This window comes from Acomys minous (genome assembly GCF_964271855.1).
Source record: "Acomys minous genome assembly, chromosome: 17".
Lineage (NCBI taxonomy): Eukaryota > Metazoa > Chordata > Mammalia > Rodentia > Muridae > Acomys > Acomys minous.
In genome coordinates, this window is record NC_140500.1 from 73,714,986 (window position 1) to 73,730,850 (window position 15,865).

Genomic DNA, 15,865 nt, shown 5'->3' on the forward strand with positions numbered 1-15,865 from the left:
TTTCGGACCAATTGTCTACTGTACGATCAACCTGTTTAATCTGTCTTGAAAAGATCATTGTAACAACCCACCTTATTTGTCTTGAACTTCCTGTGTAATCAACTTTTACAACCTAAGCTAATACAGAACATGAATATTACATTATGTAATCTGACAAACCCCTGAACCAAGAGGAATGTGTGTGTGTGTGTGTGTGTGTGTGTGTGTGTGTGTGTGTGAGAGAGAGAGAGAGAGAGAGAGAGAGAGAGAGAGAGAGAGAGAGAGAGAGAGAGAATGTTTAATCCAGAAAATAGGTTGAAAGCAACTGTAACAAATACATATCCACCATGAATACTGGATCTAGCATATAAATATTGCTTGATAGTACTAGTTTGTGTATTATTGAGATCACTTAGAGTCAGTAAAGTTCATCACTTATAAAAGCTCAAAATTCTACACATAATCCCAGCATGAGAAGTGGAGTTGGGTAGAAAATCTCACCCATATGTGAGGAGCTACTGGCAATTCCTATCTGCCTGAGAGTAAAGTTCAGTTTGCTTTAAGGATGTGGTCTCCAGTTGATGGACCATGCTCTAGTGGATGGCCACACACCCACGAGTGTATGGCCAATACAAAACTGGATAGTTAAAATTGTTTTATGGAAAAATAAAGAGGGCACAAAATAATGGGTCTGGGAAAAGGCAAGGATCTCAGGAAAGTTGGGGTCTGGAATTAAACTGAAAGACCCCTGAAGGGAGACCCTCACACAAGCCTTGGGATGGCCCTCACCCAAAGACACACAAACGACTGTCTTTCTGTAAACACATGAGGCAGTTTATTGGCGGAGCTCTGGGTCGACACATATCTCATGCAGGAGACAAAGGGGTTGACCCAGAAGCCCAGGAGCTTAGGGTTTATACGGGCAAGGATCGGGGGCAGGGAGGGGGGAGCGGGAAGTTTTGGTGCGGCCACACACGATTGGTTGTTTCAAACATTTGAACATCAGCAAATTGCATAGGCAGAGCTGGGGTAAGGTCAGACTTAATCACACGGGAACAGTCCTTGGTTCCTGTTTTTCTTGGAACCCGAGGATAGATGTTTATCTGAGCTAACGACACATCTGGTTAAACTCAAACCTGGAACATTGTGTGTGGGCCTCAAGGGGCGATTAAGTAAATACAATAAGATTGGATGAGGGGTCTTGGCTCATTACTCATTTGATCATGTCCAGTACCTGTTTCTCTCAGGAATTTGTCCTTGTGTATCCTCCCTATCTTTTATGGCCACCCGGTCCCTGGAACACTCAATAGGTCTTTGTTGCCTAGCTCTGCATTCTTTGTGGGCTAGCAAACCTGCTGACCTGCACTCTCAACTATTTGGGCTTATGAGTTAGAGCTCTGCTGTTCTGGTTGCTTTAATGCTAATTAAAATTTATCTTTCAAAACATGATTAAAATGCATTATATGAAATTGCAAAAGACTTAATAAAATCTCCCTGATCTTATGTTTAATAAGATTTACTATGGATGGGACTACTGACCCAGGAGTGGCATTATATACTGCACAGCTCATGGCACTGGCAAAGAAATATCCATAAGCCATTAGGCTTTACTTAGGTGATTGTTGTCATTCTAAACAAACAACCTCCTTAGCTATACCCCACTTGGATAGACAGCTGCTAACAAATATAATCCCCTGGAGCCATATAGTCAGTTTATTACTGCAAGTATCATCTTAAAAGGGAGAGAAAGGAGAAAGCAGAAATTTCTTTACATCAAGGAGGATCTTCCTATAAGTCAATAGGTACGTATGTTTGATAACTAAACATGGAGATAGACATTTCAAGTTTGTATGCAACCTGATATTCTGAAATGGATTTTACTATTTCAAATACTATCCAAATATATTCTATTTATTCCTTAACTTCAGTGGGGACACTGTAAGATGAAGACTTTGTCCTAGCTATGTTTGTGTCAACTTGATATAACCAAGTGTCATTTGGGAAGAGGGACCTTCTATTGAGAAAATGCCACCACCAGATTGGCCTCTGGAAAAGATTGTGGTCTATCTTCTTGACTAATGATTGATGTCCAATACCTCACTCACCATGGTGATACTTTTTGATTACTTCTCCTTGTCAGTACTGCCTCGCCAGCCACAGGGGAAAAAGCTCAGTCCTGATGTGACTTGATGAGCTGGGGTAAGTGGATGGGGGGAGCTCCTTCTTTCTGAGAAATAGAGGTGGGATGGTGGGGGAAGAGGGGGTGAGGGGCCTATTATTAGGATGTAAAGTGAATAAATAAATTAACTTATAAAAAATTGTGGGTTGACACAGGCCTGTAATCCCAGCAGAGGCAGGTGGATCACTGTGAATTCGAGGCCAGCCTGGTCTACAGAGTGAATCCAGGACAGCCAAGGCTATACAGAGAAACCTTGTCTCAAAAAAAAGTAGGATATGCTGATTCGCTTAGAGCCTTTCTTATTTATCACTTTAACCAAATGCTTTTGCATTAGTCTGAGTGAAGTGATTTGTTAGGTCTTTTGTTTTCTCTACCATTTAAATTTATTTTAATATTCACATTTCAAACACAATGGATTTGTATAAAGTATTGTCAACTTGATTATTAACACAAATACCATGTTTACCAATAAACTGTGGTGTTGATTGTTAAGCATCAAACTCAGAACCAGTGACTAAGGTGACTGACTTGGGCTCCAGGTTCTCCCAGCATCCTTCAGTCCTTTCCTGTTATAGGGTATGCCTGGCATACTGCACCCTCTACCCTGAACTCTCCAGCCCATGGGCTGGGCTTCCCTTCCTCCAGAGGTTCTCTCATGTATAATCCAGACACTTTGGTTACCTACCCTTCAGGGTCAAGACCATTCTGGACTTTCCAAGATGTTTGTGCCTCTGCCTCTGTGGTTAGATTTCTTAACGGTGTTTTACTGTGGTTTGCATGGTTTGTGTCCTGAAACCCTCACTGGGAGTTATGAGGAAATAAAGGAAAGTGTTGGGGACAATAGGCCATAGGCCAATGTTTAGCCATCTTGAAAGATCCTGCACATTTAAGTCTCTATTTTTCCCAGAGCTTGTCTTTCACCAGAATCTAGCTGACACTGTTGTGGGTCAGCAGTTAGAATAAAGACAGATAGAGATGGAGCAACCTTGTTATGGTTTAGCAGTTAGACTAGACAAAGATGGAGCCAGATACCCTGTGTGGCAGGACATTATGACCCTGCCTGGAATTCCCTGTGTTTTGAGAAAAGCTTGCAGCTGGGTTGCTATAGCAGTATGCTTCCCTGCCTTCTGGCTTATAAAAGCTGCTGCCTGACTAATAAAGTTTGAGAGTTTGATCAATCAGACTTGCTCTCCTTCTTTGTGTCTTGCATTTTCAACAGGTCAACTTCCTCCCGAGTTTTAGTCAAACCCCACAGGCCAGAGCAGGAAAGACTGACACAGAGACATGTATGCAGTAAAGCTAAGGAATTTTCTAACTCTCCACAACTCAGAACTTCAGCATGTGTATTAGGCATCAGGAGCACGGTTAGCTAGCCACCCTGGGAGGTCTCTGTGGGTGGCTGTTTTCAAGCTGTACACACCCTGTAGGAGGAAGCTATCTTTTATAAACAGTCAGATTCCTAAGGAAAGCCATGTCATTTCTCTTGAGCCTGGTCCATATAAGGAGACAGCTTTGTTAACTATCCCATGTGTCCAAGATCTTGGAATCGCAAGCATGGTCATAGCTTTGTTAAAAAGAACATTCACGAGGCTGGAGAGATGGTTCGGGGATTAAGAGCACTGCCTGCTCTTCCAAAGGACCCAGGTTCAATTCTCAGCACCCACATGGCTGCTCACAACTGTCTGTAACTCCAAGATCTGATACCAGCACACATAAATTAAATAAAATATTTTTTAAAAAATGAACATTCACTCAGGACTTCCCTCATTCAAGGATTCCTCTGCTCCATATAGTGATTGGTGTGGGAGGACACAGCCAATGTGAGTGCTGCCACCTGGGGCTTGATATGAGAATGTGCTTGATGCTATAAGAAAGAAGACTGAACAAAGCAAGGCAGACCAAGCCATTAATCAGCAGCCTCACATGGCCTCTGCATCAGCTCCTGCCTCCTGGTCCCCAGCTTTTTGAGTCCTTGCTCTGACTTTCTCAGCAGTAGACTTTAGAGGAAATGAAAGAAACACTTTCTCCTCCAAGTTGATTTTGGCCATGTTGTTTTCTCATAGCAATAGAGGATATAACTAAAACAGAGCCACATGATTGACAAGTTATGAGGATACCTCGAGACAGACATGTGGCACAAAGCTGGTCCAAGTCTTGATGTCAATATAACATTATACAAAGTGAATACACATTAAAATAAATATAGTTCCAGTTTCTGTCTGTTCTTTCCTTGTGTATATCTTGGGTACTTCCTGGTTTTTTCTTTTTTTGTTTTGTTTTGTTGTTGTTGTTTTGGTTTTTCAAGTCAAGGTTTCTCTGTGTAGCCTTGGATGTCAGATGTTCTGGACTTGCTTTGTAGACCAGGTTGGCCTCGAACTCAGCAATCTACCCGCCTCTGCTTCCTGAGTGCTGGGATTAAAGGCATACACCACCACCACCCAGAAGATACTTCTTGTATTTTAAGACTGGCAGATATTGTTGTATGTAGAATATTTATTGTTTGCAGCAATCCACAGTCAGCCAGAGAATACATGTTTGTAGGGTTCTCAGCTCCAATTAGTACATCTACACTGCAATTTCTATAGCTAAGGTTAGGAAGAGTAGGAAGAATAGGAAGAAAGCTTGTAAAAGGCAGGGACTCAGGGCCTTTTCTAGGAGATCCTGCCTTCAGTGTATTAGAGGAAAGCTGCACACAGGAAATCTCAACAATGTAACTGCCTAAATGAGATTTAAAATGCGGCAGCACCACTTCAACTGCCAATGTGGATGGGTAAATCTCAGAAGACCCCATACTTAAATGAAGAGCTAAAGGTAGTCACGGGCTGCTCAGGAGAAGCAGAAGTCTTCTTGAAGGAGGAAGCAACTACTTGTTTCTCCTGTCCCAAATGTTCATTCCTAAGCACACACACATGCTAATGACATGAGATAGTCTCAGTCAGTCTCTCTCTTCCTCTCTCTCATGCACACAGAAGATTAATTTCAAAAGGTCAAGAAATTGGAGAGTGACAAGGATGTAGTTAGAGATGAAGGGGCCAGAAGGAGGGGTGACAATGATGTGAATACCATACTCAAGCTACAAAGTGTCCAATGGAGGTAAATTTGAAATGATTTTAGAGTATATTTGGACTAGGGAAAAGACTCACTAAGTACTGTAAAAATTGTTTAAATGTATGAGAAAACATTGTGTATAATGTTTACTTTTGTGAGTATTTTACCTTAAGGAAAACAACAAAACAGGTTACTTGTTTGTTTGTTTGTTTGTTTGCTTGTTTTGAGACAGGATTTCTCTGTGCAGCCCTGGCTGTCCTGGACTCATTTTGTAGACCAGGCTGGCCTCGAACTCACAGCGATCCACCTGCCTCTGCCTCCCGAGTCCTGGGACTAAAGGCGTGTGCCACCAGGCCAGGCTGGTTACATTTTGAAAAACTCAATCAGTGCCTCTGTAGATTTCTCTGATGCTTACCCAGAAGTGGACATGGCCCTTCTTCCTGCTTGGAAGAGAACCACAGTTGGTAATCTTCCTCAGCATTCTGGAAAACAAAAGAACCAAAAGTCGTAATGTACCTTCTCCAGTACACTTGAAATGCCTATTGTCTTCTAGTCTGCATCTATAAAACTAAAAATCCTGAGGCAGGCAAGAATTCTGGTCTACACAAGAGGAGGCTGCCACTGGGAATTGACAGTGGGGAGTTTGGTGGTCCCTACTCCCTCTGAGAATCCACAGACAACTGAAGTTCCTGCCTTCTCATTTCTCATGAAACACAGATTTGTGGATGCAAAATAGATTCTTTCTGCTACATTTTTCTGACACTGGAAATAAGAAACCGCTCTATGCCCTGTCTCCAAGCAAGAAATGTGTCCCTGTCATCCACGTCATGGCAGGCTTTGGAGCACGTTGAGCTTCGCCATAACGTGTCACATGCCCCTCATGTCTGTGATGACTGAGCAAAGCTAAGTTTAAAAGCTCTGGAACCTCAGCAGCCTGAGAGGAGGTGTGTGTGCTTGAAGCGCAGTTGCTTCTGTGGTTTCTGAAGCATGGGCTGGTGGCTAGGTGTGCGACTGAGTGTCTCCTGGAAGGAGATCTGGGGAATCACAGACACAGAAAGTGTTTACCGGTTCACATTTCATTCATTTAATGTCTACTTCCATTTTTTATGTACAGAGAAAGCACTTTTCCTGGGAGTTCAACACCAGAGAAGTTTCTCAACTATAGGAACCAGCCCCCTTTTTAAAGACCCCCATTAAGGCCAAAGTCTAGAAAAAGTCGGCCTACCCAGTCCTCCCTTAAGGACTGCCATTAAGGCCAAAGCATGTAAATTTCTAGAGGGTCCAGCTTGAACCAAGGACAGACAGATATCAGATCACTGTATGTGTGTGTGGCAGGGACAGGAAAAACCTTGAAGAGTCCAACTTGACTCAACGTCTCAGTCTGTGCTCATTGTCCAGCTGGACTCAAGGACAACCAGCTGTGTTTACAATTTTCCACTACCTCTCCCCAAATAAAAAAGTTCCTAAATGTCCCCTGTGACTGCCTCAACCAATCTTTTCCATAGGTTAACTTGCCCCACCACCCATTATCTAACCACGAAACACCAAGGCTTGTAACTCCCTGCTTGCTGCTTTTCTGCCCAAATGCCAATCATTCACATACTGTAAAACTCATTTCTTTGTCTAAAACCTATAAACGGCCCGTGCCTCTGCTTCTTGGGGTCTGCAGCTCGAAAGATCTGGATAGACCACGTCGCATCTTCTCAATAAATTCCTATGCGTTTGCATCAACAACGGACTCCTCTTAGTGGGGACTCCAGGAATAGACTAGAGATTTCTCTAGAAGTCTTAGTCTTACACAATTTGTGTATAATTTCCCTGAATTGAAAAATAGATAACAGTGTTGTCCTCTGGTTGAGTGTGTACAGTGTTCACAGTTACAGAGATATTATTAGTTGACTTTGTTGTGATGCAGCTGTTAGAGTGTTCTGTAGGTATAAGGTTACCGTGCAATTCAAATGTGGATTTCTGTATCACTCATATCTGGCTGTAAGCTTTGTTTTGAGAATCTTGTCCCAGTGTTGTATAAACTACTTCCCAATTGCTCCCTGACTTGCCCATAAAACAGTTTACTTCCAATTGCTGAGCAAGGGAGAGAATAAGGATAGATTTCCTGCCAGCCAGGAGAGAAGGAATTAGAGGATTCAACTGGGGAATTAAAAAATGAGAACCATCCAGGACAGATCAGAAGAAGGAGCTGGAGCAGGGAAAGCTACAAAGTGCCAGCATCTCCAGGGAGCACGCTGGGAGGAAACCAAGTTAGCTTAGATGGTAGAGTAGTAACTGCTCAGGTCTTATGCTGTAAAGCTTATTAATGAACAAACATAAAAGAATCTCAATTGTTTGTGGTAACTGAGTTGAGAAAGAGAGAAACTGAGAAACAAACCTAGTTGTATAAAAATAACTGTAGCAGTGCTCTGTTTTGATTTTATTATGTTTCTCAAGCAGTTTCTAAGAACGAGGATAGTGAGTTCAAGGCCACCCTTCACTACACAGTGAGTTCTTAGGGGCTTGGGTTATATAGGGAGACTTTGGAAGATGTAGAAGCTAGAGAAATGGCTTAGAGTAGCTGTTCTCAACCATTGGGTCACGACCTTTTGGAATATCAAACGACCCTTTCACAAGACTCACCTAATACCATTAGAAAATACATTGTGATTCATAGCAGTAGCAAGCTTAGTTATGAAGTATATGAAAATAACTTTTTGGTTGGGTGTCACTACAACATGAGGAAAGGTATTAAAGGGTCACAGCATTAGGAAGGTTGAGAACCACTGGTTTAGAAGCTGAGAGCACTGATGTTTATGGGGAGCAGGTGAAGTCCTAAATGAATTGGCAAGAACCCTAGTGCCACAGACTCATGGGGAAAGGCAAGCCTTCTTGCCAAGGTGCAAACGTTGACAGAGAACATGGCCTACAACTTCCTCCTTCTAGATGTTTACAACCTGAGACTGCTTCTCCACAGAGACCTACCACTAAGACTTGCTAAGTCAACAACAACATTAAACAGGAAACCCTGACTTCCCACAGTTACTACAGGTCCCATAGATAAGGCTGAAAACTCAAGGAACCAGTGTGCTAGAAAGTCTTAAATCCCACGACATGCCAGGCATCAACAACTTCCACAGAGACCCTGAGATCCAAATATGTAAGTACAAGGGCCTAATGTTCCTTTTGATTGTGAATCCTCATCCACCCACCCACCCAGACCTCTCTCAATCTCTGGCCCTGGGTAGAACTGGTTTTCACTGACCGGATCTGTGTTTCATGACCACCACGACCCCATCGCCATTGGCCTCGGGCTCCACTCCCACAGTCTTGGCAGTGAATCAGCCCATAGTAGTGGAAGGAGCTGTGGGCCTTCAGATTATTGGGCTTGGTGATGAGCATTTGCTTATTTCTCTTGGTCAGGAAACTGGAGCAGTTCCCAAGGACCATCCATTGCAGATTCGCGGACATTTTGGCTGCTTTTCTCCCTATGGTATACCTGAATGTTTAATAAGACTTTTTAAGGCTCATATAGAGTTCAGATCAACATATTCTTAGTTTAAAAATTTCTACTTCAATCATGAAAATCTACTGAAAGTAATTTATAGCTGAGCTGAGATTATTATGAGACCCAAAGTGTTCTAAGAGGTATACCCAATGTATTATTAGGGTTCTATGCAATTACAGAACTGATAGAATCAATTTCACTATTTACAGAAAGGGTGTTTCTGGAATGATTTAGAGTCTGTGGTTCAGCTAGTTGAACAATGGCCATCTATGATGGCAAAGTCCAAGAGTCCAGTAGTGTCTCACTGCAGGAGTCTCGATGTCTCAGCACATTTTTGTATAGGCTGGAATCCCAAAGAAGTAAGCACTAATGCCAGTGAAGGAATGGACTTGCTAGAAAAACGAGAGCAAGCAAAGAAAAGGTAAAAGTTCCTCCTTCTATGTCTTCTATAGGCTTTCCAGCACAACTGGATTATAGGTGTGGCTGCCTGCCCCTCCATCAAAATCCAGATTAAAGGCATTTCTTTCTACCTCAAAGATCTGGATTACATGTAGATATTCAAATTTCTAATTAAAGAAAAAAAAGTCCTCTCAGGTATGTCCCTCCATTTTCGGGTTATAGTTAATTCCAGATGTAATAAAATTGACAACCAAAAAGAGCCATCACACCATCACAATTCCACTCAAGGTCAACTTGACGCACAGTCTATCTTTTTATGCCATGATTAATTTCCCAATGAAAACAATAACCAGGTCATAATAATGTCTAACTCTGATGTAACTAACTATTCCAGTGCAAGGCATATAGCTTTAACTGGTATCTATAACTACCTTCCCCTAATGTCCTTTCTGTATTTCCTCCACCCTTGGCCATAACTTCAGCAGATAATGGTGTTTTTACTAGAGGAGTGAGTCATATGTTCATTCTCGAGAGGTCTGTGCCCTTTGTCATCCCACCTGGATTAAGCTGTTGTAGGTTCCCACTGCCTTTAACCACAAGGCATTCTGGTAGCAAGTAATGCACTAAATCACTGGTTCTCAACTTATGGGTTTCAAACCCTTTGCGATCTAAGGACCTTGTCAGAGGAATTGCCTAAGACCATCTGCATTTCATATATTTACATGACAACTCATATCAGTAGCAATATTGCACTTATGAAGTAGCAGTGGAAATGTATTCTTGAGGATCACCACAACCTGAGGAAGTGGATTAAAGGGTCCCAGTATTAGGAAGGTTGAAACCCACTGCAAAAACCATCTCCTGTGATCCAAATATACATAAGCTTTCTTACCTTCATTTGGAGAAGCAATTGAATTTCCCCATGGTAATCTGAACCCATCACTTCCTAGTCCTATTATTCTTTTCTTATCCTACTGGTTTAAGGGCATTAGATGTCCAAATTGGTCTGAGGTTCTTGTTCAGTGGAATGCTTGTTTTAGTTTCTGTTTGGAGCACTCACCTCTCTGGAACTAAAACTTGCTGGCCAGCAGAGCTTAAGATCACAGGAAGAGAAAGCAAAGCATTCCCTAAGGGGTCACTAGTGGTATAGTGATTAGAACAATTCCCTTTTCCACCCCTTGAACTATGGACCCATGGATCCTGATTATGAGATAAACCATACCATATATTGGATGCTGACTCAAAGGATATACAGCCTTCTGGAGGACCCTGCTCCAGCTCTCCAGCTCTCCAGCTGCCTGTCACCTAATTTGCTCTGCAATGGTATCTTCAAAAGAACATTCCATTTTTCTGTCAGGATGACCAGGAATATAGCAATTCCAGTAGAATCCATGATAGTGATCCCACTGTCTCATTTCTCTGTTTTGAAGCAAGTTCCTTGGTCAGAAGCAACACTGTGTGTTATACTATTGCAGTGGATAAGGCAATCTGCACATCCATGGATGGTGGTTTTGGCAGAAGCAATTATGTGCATGAAAGGTACTATGTAAACATCTGCCACTATGGCCACTTTGCTTATGGGCCCATTAGAAAATGACAGGAATGGCTGGGGAAAGAGGCTGACTGTTCACAGAATGAATCATTCTATCTATTTCATTATTCAATTCTTCCTCAGCTGAAGTCACCTTTTTATGAGCATTTACATGTGACATAAATATCTTTACATCCTTTAAACATTTGGAAAACTGTATCTATGTATTTCTTCCCTGTATGTCTTTCTCAACAATTTTCCAATCATTCTCTTTTTGGGCCTCTGACAATCAAGCCAATGCCTTGGTTTCAGCTTGAGAATCAATGAATAATCACACATCTGGACATTTCTTCTTCCAAACAAAATGTATGATCATGTGTATTACATGAACTTCTGCCCGCTGTGAAGATTTCCCTTTGATGGTGTCTTTCAGTTTTGTCCCAGAAAGGATTGTAATGCTGCAATTGTTCACTACTGGATGGTGCCTGCACAACATCCAGAACCTTCATTAAACCATGTCATAGTCTTTTTTTCCTTTGTCATCTAATGATAGGGTACACCCCATGAGGCTCTAAGTGCATACTCGGCATTAGAGTAGAAACCATAGGCTTTTCGTCACCTTTTTCATGTAACTTTCTTGTGCTCTCAGGACATACTCAGACTCTATCATATCTATAGCACTTTCACTTGATAGTAGGTTGCTGCTGTGTGTGTCCTACTTTATGACTGGGTGAGTTAGATAGCACCTAATTCATGATGGACCGCTCAGGCCACATGGTAACTTGCTGTCCCACTGTTGAAAGTTGAGTTTCCTCTGAGGTAGAGTAGCCAGGCCAAGAGCTCTTTTTAAAAGGGAAAATAGTTGGACAAAGATGGTGGTAGAGCCTTGCTCAAAAATCCCAAAAGTGCCTTCTGTGGTTCCCCACAAGGGCCTGCCAAAGCTCCAAAGAGCATTCCTGTCTGGCACTGACACCTCTAGTGCCATCAGATCTGCTGGATCATATGATCCAACTGGTAGAACAGCTTGAACAGCAGCCTTCTCCTATTGCAAGACATCACTTGCCCACAAAATAGGAGCTTTCTGAGTCGTCTGACATATTGGCCAAAGTAACATACCCGAAGAGGAATGTGCTGTCTCCAGAATCCAAATACTCCCACTGAACAGTGTACTTCTTTCTTGGTGGTTGCATGGGCCAAGTGCACTGACTTTTCCTTCCTCTTGAAAGTAATGTCTCTGAAGCCCACACCATTGGACTCCTAAGAATTTCAACGAGTTAGAAGGCCCTTGAATTTTGATTGGATTTATTTCCCATCTTCTGATGCCCATGTGTTGCCAATAAGTCTAAAATGGTTATTACCTCCTGCTCATTTGGCCCATTTGTCATAATGTCATCAATACAGTGCACTAATATGACATTTCATGGAAGACACAGATCATCAAGATTCCTTCTAAGTTATGACACAGGGTTGGAGAGATAATATATCCTTGAGGTAAAACTGTAAATGTATACTTCTGGCAGTGCCAAGTAAAAGCTTCTGGTGGTGCTCATGGACAGGTACTGAGGAAAAGGCATTTTCTAGGTCAGTAACTGTACCAAGGAGATGTATTAATCTGCTCAAGTAAGGACAGTACTCAGTCACCTTGCAACCTTCTGCCTCCTTTCTTTACTGCTCTTCACATTGCTGACCTCTAAGCTGAAACTGCTCTTCAGATGCCTGCCTCATACTCAGGTGGAGCTTTCTTTCAGCTCTAACGCTAAGCTCTTTTTACAATGAGCAAAGTCACTGTCCTGCTTTGGGACATTGCTTCTGCTTGAGGAAGGAACAAAATGTCATGTTAGGCATACACAATTTATCTCTCATGCTGGAGATGTCCTTATCCTTCTCTTCCTAGAGACTCTCCAGAGCCATGTGTGACCTCTGCAACTGGGCTGTAAATGTGTACTATCTATCATTTTCTTAAATCTATTGGGCTAGGAATGAAATTATACACATGATAGGCCACAGTCATTGTGTAGCCTAGTTCTCACAGCTGCTCTCTTTGATTAAACTGCACACGTACTTCATATTTGGTACAGAAAATGCCAAGATACAGATGCCAAAGGAAAAACATCTAAAGATAATGAGGTCCTTGGAGGTGGCAAAGTAGAAGTTGTAGGGAGGAAAAGGTAATGGGAAAACAATGTAGTTATAGTTTAATTTTTTCTTGTCATTACAAAGCAGTTTAATGATCAGATATCCCAAAATAGTTGAAGTATCTCTCCACATGACAACACCATTTGGCATTAAAATGTGATTCATTTACATGTAATGTACAATGTACGGAGCTACGCACTGGTGAAAATGAGATAAAGGCAGAAGGAAGACAGAAGGGGGAAGGTAACAGACTCACTTTGCTCCCTAAGTGTCTAAAGGCTGAGGGTTCCCAAATATTAGAGGCGAGGCAAGCCTGAAGAAGGGAGGTCAGGTCAGGTCACAGTAATTAGTGAGTACTTCTCCCAAACCAACCAATTATTCCTTACCTGCTCCTCAGGCTAGATTGTATTTTTTTAAATTAATTTATTCTTGTTACATCTCATTGGTTATCCCATCCCTTGTATCCTCCCATTCTTCCCTCCCTCCCATTTTCCCCTTATTCCCCTCCCCTATGACAGTTCCTGGGGGGGATTATCTCCCCCTCTATATGATCATAGGGTATCAAGTCTCTTCTTGGTAACCTGCTGTCCTTCCTCTGAGTGCCATCAGGTCTCCCCGTCCAGGGGATATGGTCAGAGGTGAGGCACCAGAGTGTGTGAGAAAGTAATATCCCACTCTCCACTCTACTGTGGAGAGTGTTCTGTCCATTGTCTAGATCTGGGTAGAGGTTTAAGGTTTACCGCCTGTATTGTCCTTGTCTGGTGCCTAGTTTGAGTGGGACCCCTGGGCCCAAATCTGCCTGAAGCTAGATTGTATTAATCTGTGGCTAAGCCTCCCAGACACAGATGCTTGAGGCTGCCATATGAGGGTGTATTCCCCAAGGCACAGGAGGTACTGGACAATATATGTCTCTAGTTGTACTACACAGATATGGCACTGAGGACATTTGAAGATCTATCTGGATACAGCTGGGATTTTACATCCATCAAAATCTTTGTTGAGAGAAAGAAAAAAGTTGCCTAATTCAAAAGACAAGCTGGTGCCTCTCTAAGCTATTCGGCACTAAGCTTAGACACTGCTGTGGGCAGAGCTCCATCAGGAGACTCTGGGGCCAGAGTGAGAGAGTACAGTGCCTTTCTGATGCTCTACCTCCCACCATGGGAGCCACTGGGCAAGAAGGCCAATATAGGCTGGCCCTACTTACAGTTTGTAAATGGCTTAGCAGCAAAAATACGTAACATGAATACAGTGGGTTTGTTTGTCTGTTTGTTTGTTTTCAGTTTAAGAAAACAGAACAAAACAGGGTCGTTGTTGTATAGCTCAGGCTGGCATTGAACTTGGCATCTTCCTGCCTTAGTCTCCCAAATACTAGGATTATAGGTATATGAGCCACACCCAGCTCAATATGGTGTTTTTGAAAATGAATCCAACAAGGAGGGGAGTGGTGAGGAGCAGAGAGAATAGGGACGGGAGGAAAAAGGAAAGAATGGCTGAAGGATGGAAAGAAAAGGACAGCAGGGAGATATGAAGCAGGACACATGAGTTTCAGGTAGCACTTACTTCCAGGAAATTATATTGTGGTAAATCAGAGGACTCTGTGAGAAGAGACTGGGATGATAACCCTGCTTACTGTGAGGGAAGGCAGGAGAGGTTTGGGGAACATTTTGTTCACTAGCCTGTTTTCCTGCTTGGCCTCTATGAGAATGTGCTTAGGAGCAGCCCTAGGTGGTCTGGGCTCCTTGGCTTTGAGCCCGGTCCTGCAGCTTTGTACTCCCCGTTTATGCAAAACCTGGAGGGTAGCTAGATAGTGGAGGCTGGTGGGGTTGGGTGTGTGCATAGAGTTTTTCTGGGACAGGAGGGACCAGTGCAGGCAGCACCTTTGGGATTCACATGACAGGGGCTGGGTCCAGGCCATAGAGGGAGGGAAAGGCAGCCCGTTGGTGACCTTCAGGCAGATGGCAAGCTCCAAGTATCTCTTTTCACCTTTCCTGTCTGTTGTCAGCCCATCTGTACAAGCCACACCCTCGTTTTTTCCACCCTCAGCACCTTTTCTTCTGGCTGCCAGAAAAACGTTCCTTTTTTTCTTACTTAGGACATCCAAGCTGTTGTGGGGAGAGCTTTCCAGCGGGGACAGAACCACAAGGGCACTGGACATGATAGAGTACGGGATGGCGGGGTCGGGGATAGGAAGCCCCTGGCTGGCGCCTCCACCAAGGTCACTGCAGGCCCTGCTGCTAACTGTTCTGGGAAGAGCCCACTCTTCCATGCACCTTCCATGAACTCCTTGGTTTCCAGGCTTTTTTTTTCTCCTTGCAAGTATGTCTGAAAGCATAGTTTGTTAGGCTTTCTGGAAGGGGCTGCTCAAGCTCTTCTCAGGGCTCACCTCAGCCACAGCACCAAGCCTCCGATTTCTCAATCTCTGAGGGGGCCCGGGCCTCCAGACTCCCTTGAGAAAGACTCATGCAGAACAAGCAATTGCTGCCACCACTGGGGCCTTCTCCTACCCTCCCCTTTTTCACTTTCTTTCTTGACCAGATGCAGGCAGTTGATGAGGTCCTTCCCCAGCCATAGACAGCGTCCTCCCACCCGGTGCTGATGGTAAACTCGCAGGCCCGCTAGTCCTCTTCCCGTGTGAGGTCGCTGATGCTGAGAAGACAGCAAACATAATCCCTTTTGCTTTTCTCATCTGGACAACTTAAAGTCAGTGCAGCTTCTTCTGTGTCTTCAGTTTTCTTATTTTCATTATTTCCTAAAACAGTCTCATTTTCCTGACAGAGGTCCATTAATGGGATGATTGCTTATAGTTTTTAGCAATAGTTCTTCCCTAAAGGTTACCTCCTTCCGCGGCACTTCTGCTCGCGAAGTGTCCTAGGAAGCCTTCCCTGGGGCAAGGATGCAGCCTCGGCCACTCAGACCCTCCTACGGACCCCTGAGGGAAAGAAGGTAAGGAGTGGCTTGTCCCTATAGTTTAATTTTTAAAAATAAAAAATATAGCGTCAATCTTAAAAACACAATAATAATAGACTAGATACTCTATTGTACCAATATTACATACACATCAGACAAACATATTTCATGAACTATATTAAATTATGTA

At 43.1% G+C, this 15,865-nt stretch overlaps 1 pseudogene across 1 annotated transcript; it reads right to left on the reverse strand.

Moving 5' to 3' along the window:
- Positions 1-14,322: 14,322 nt before the first annotated feature.
- LOC311588280 (uncharacterized protein C16orf46 homolog) lies at positions 14,323-15,573 on the reverse strand (annotated as a pseudogene). Its single transcript has one exon. The product of its transcript is annotated as an uncharacterized protein C16orf46 homolog (transcript).
- Positions 15,574-15,865: the final 292 nt, after the last annotated feature.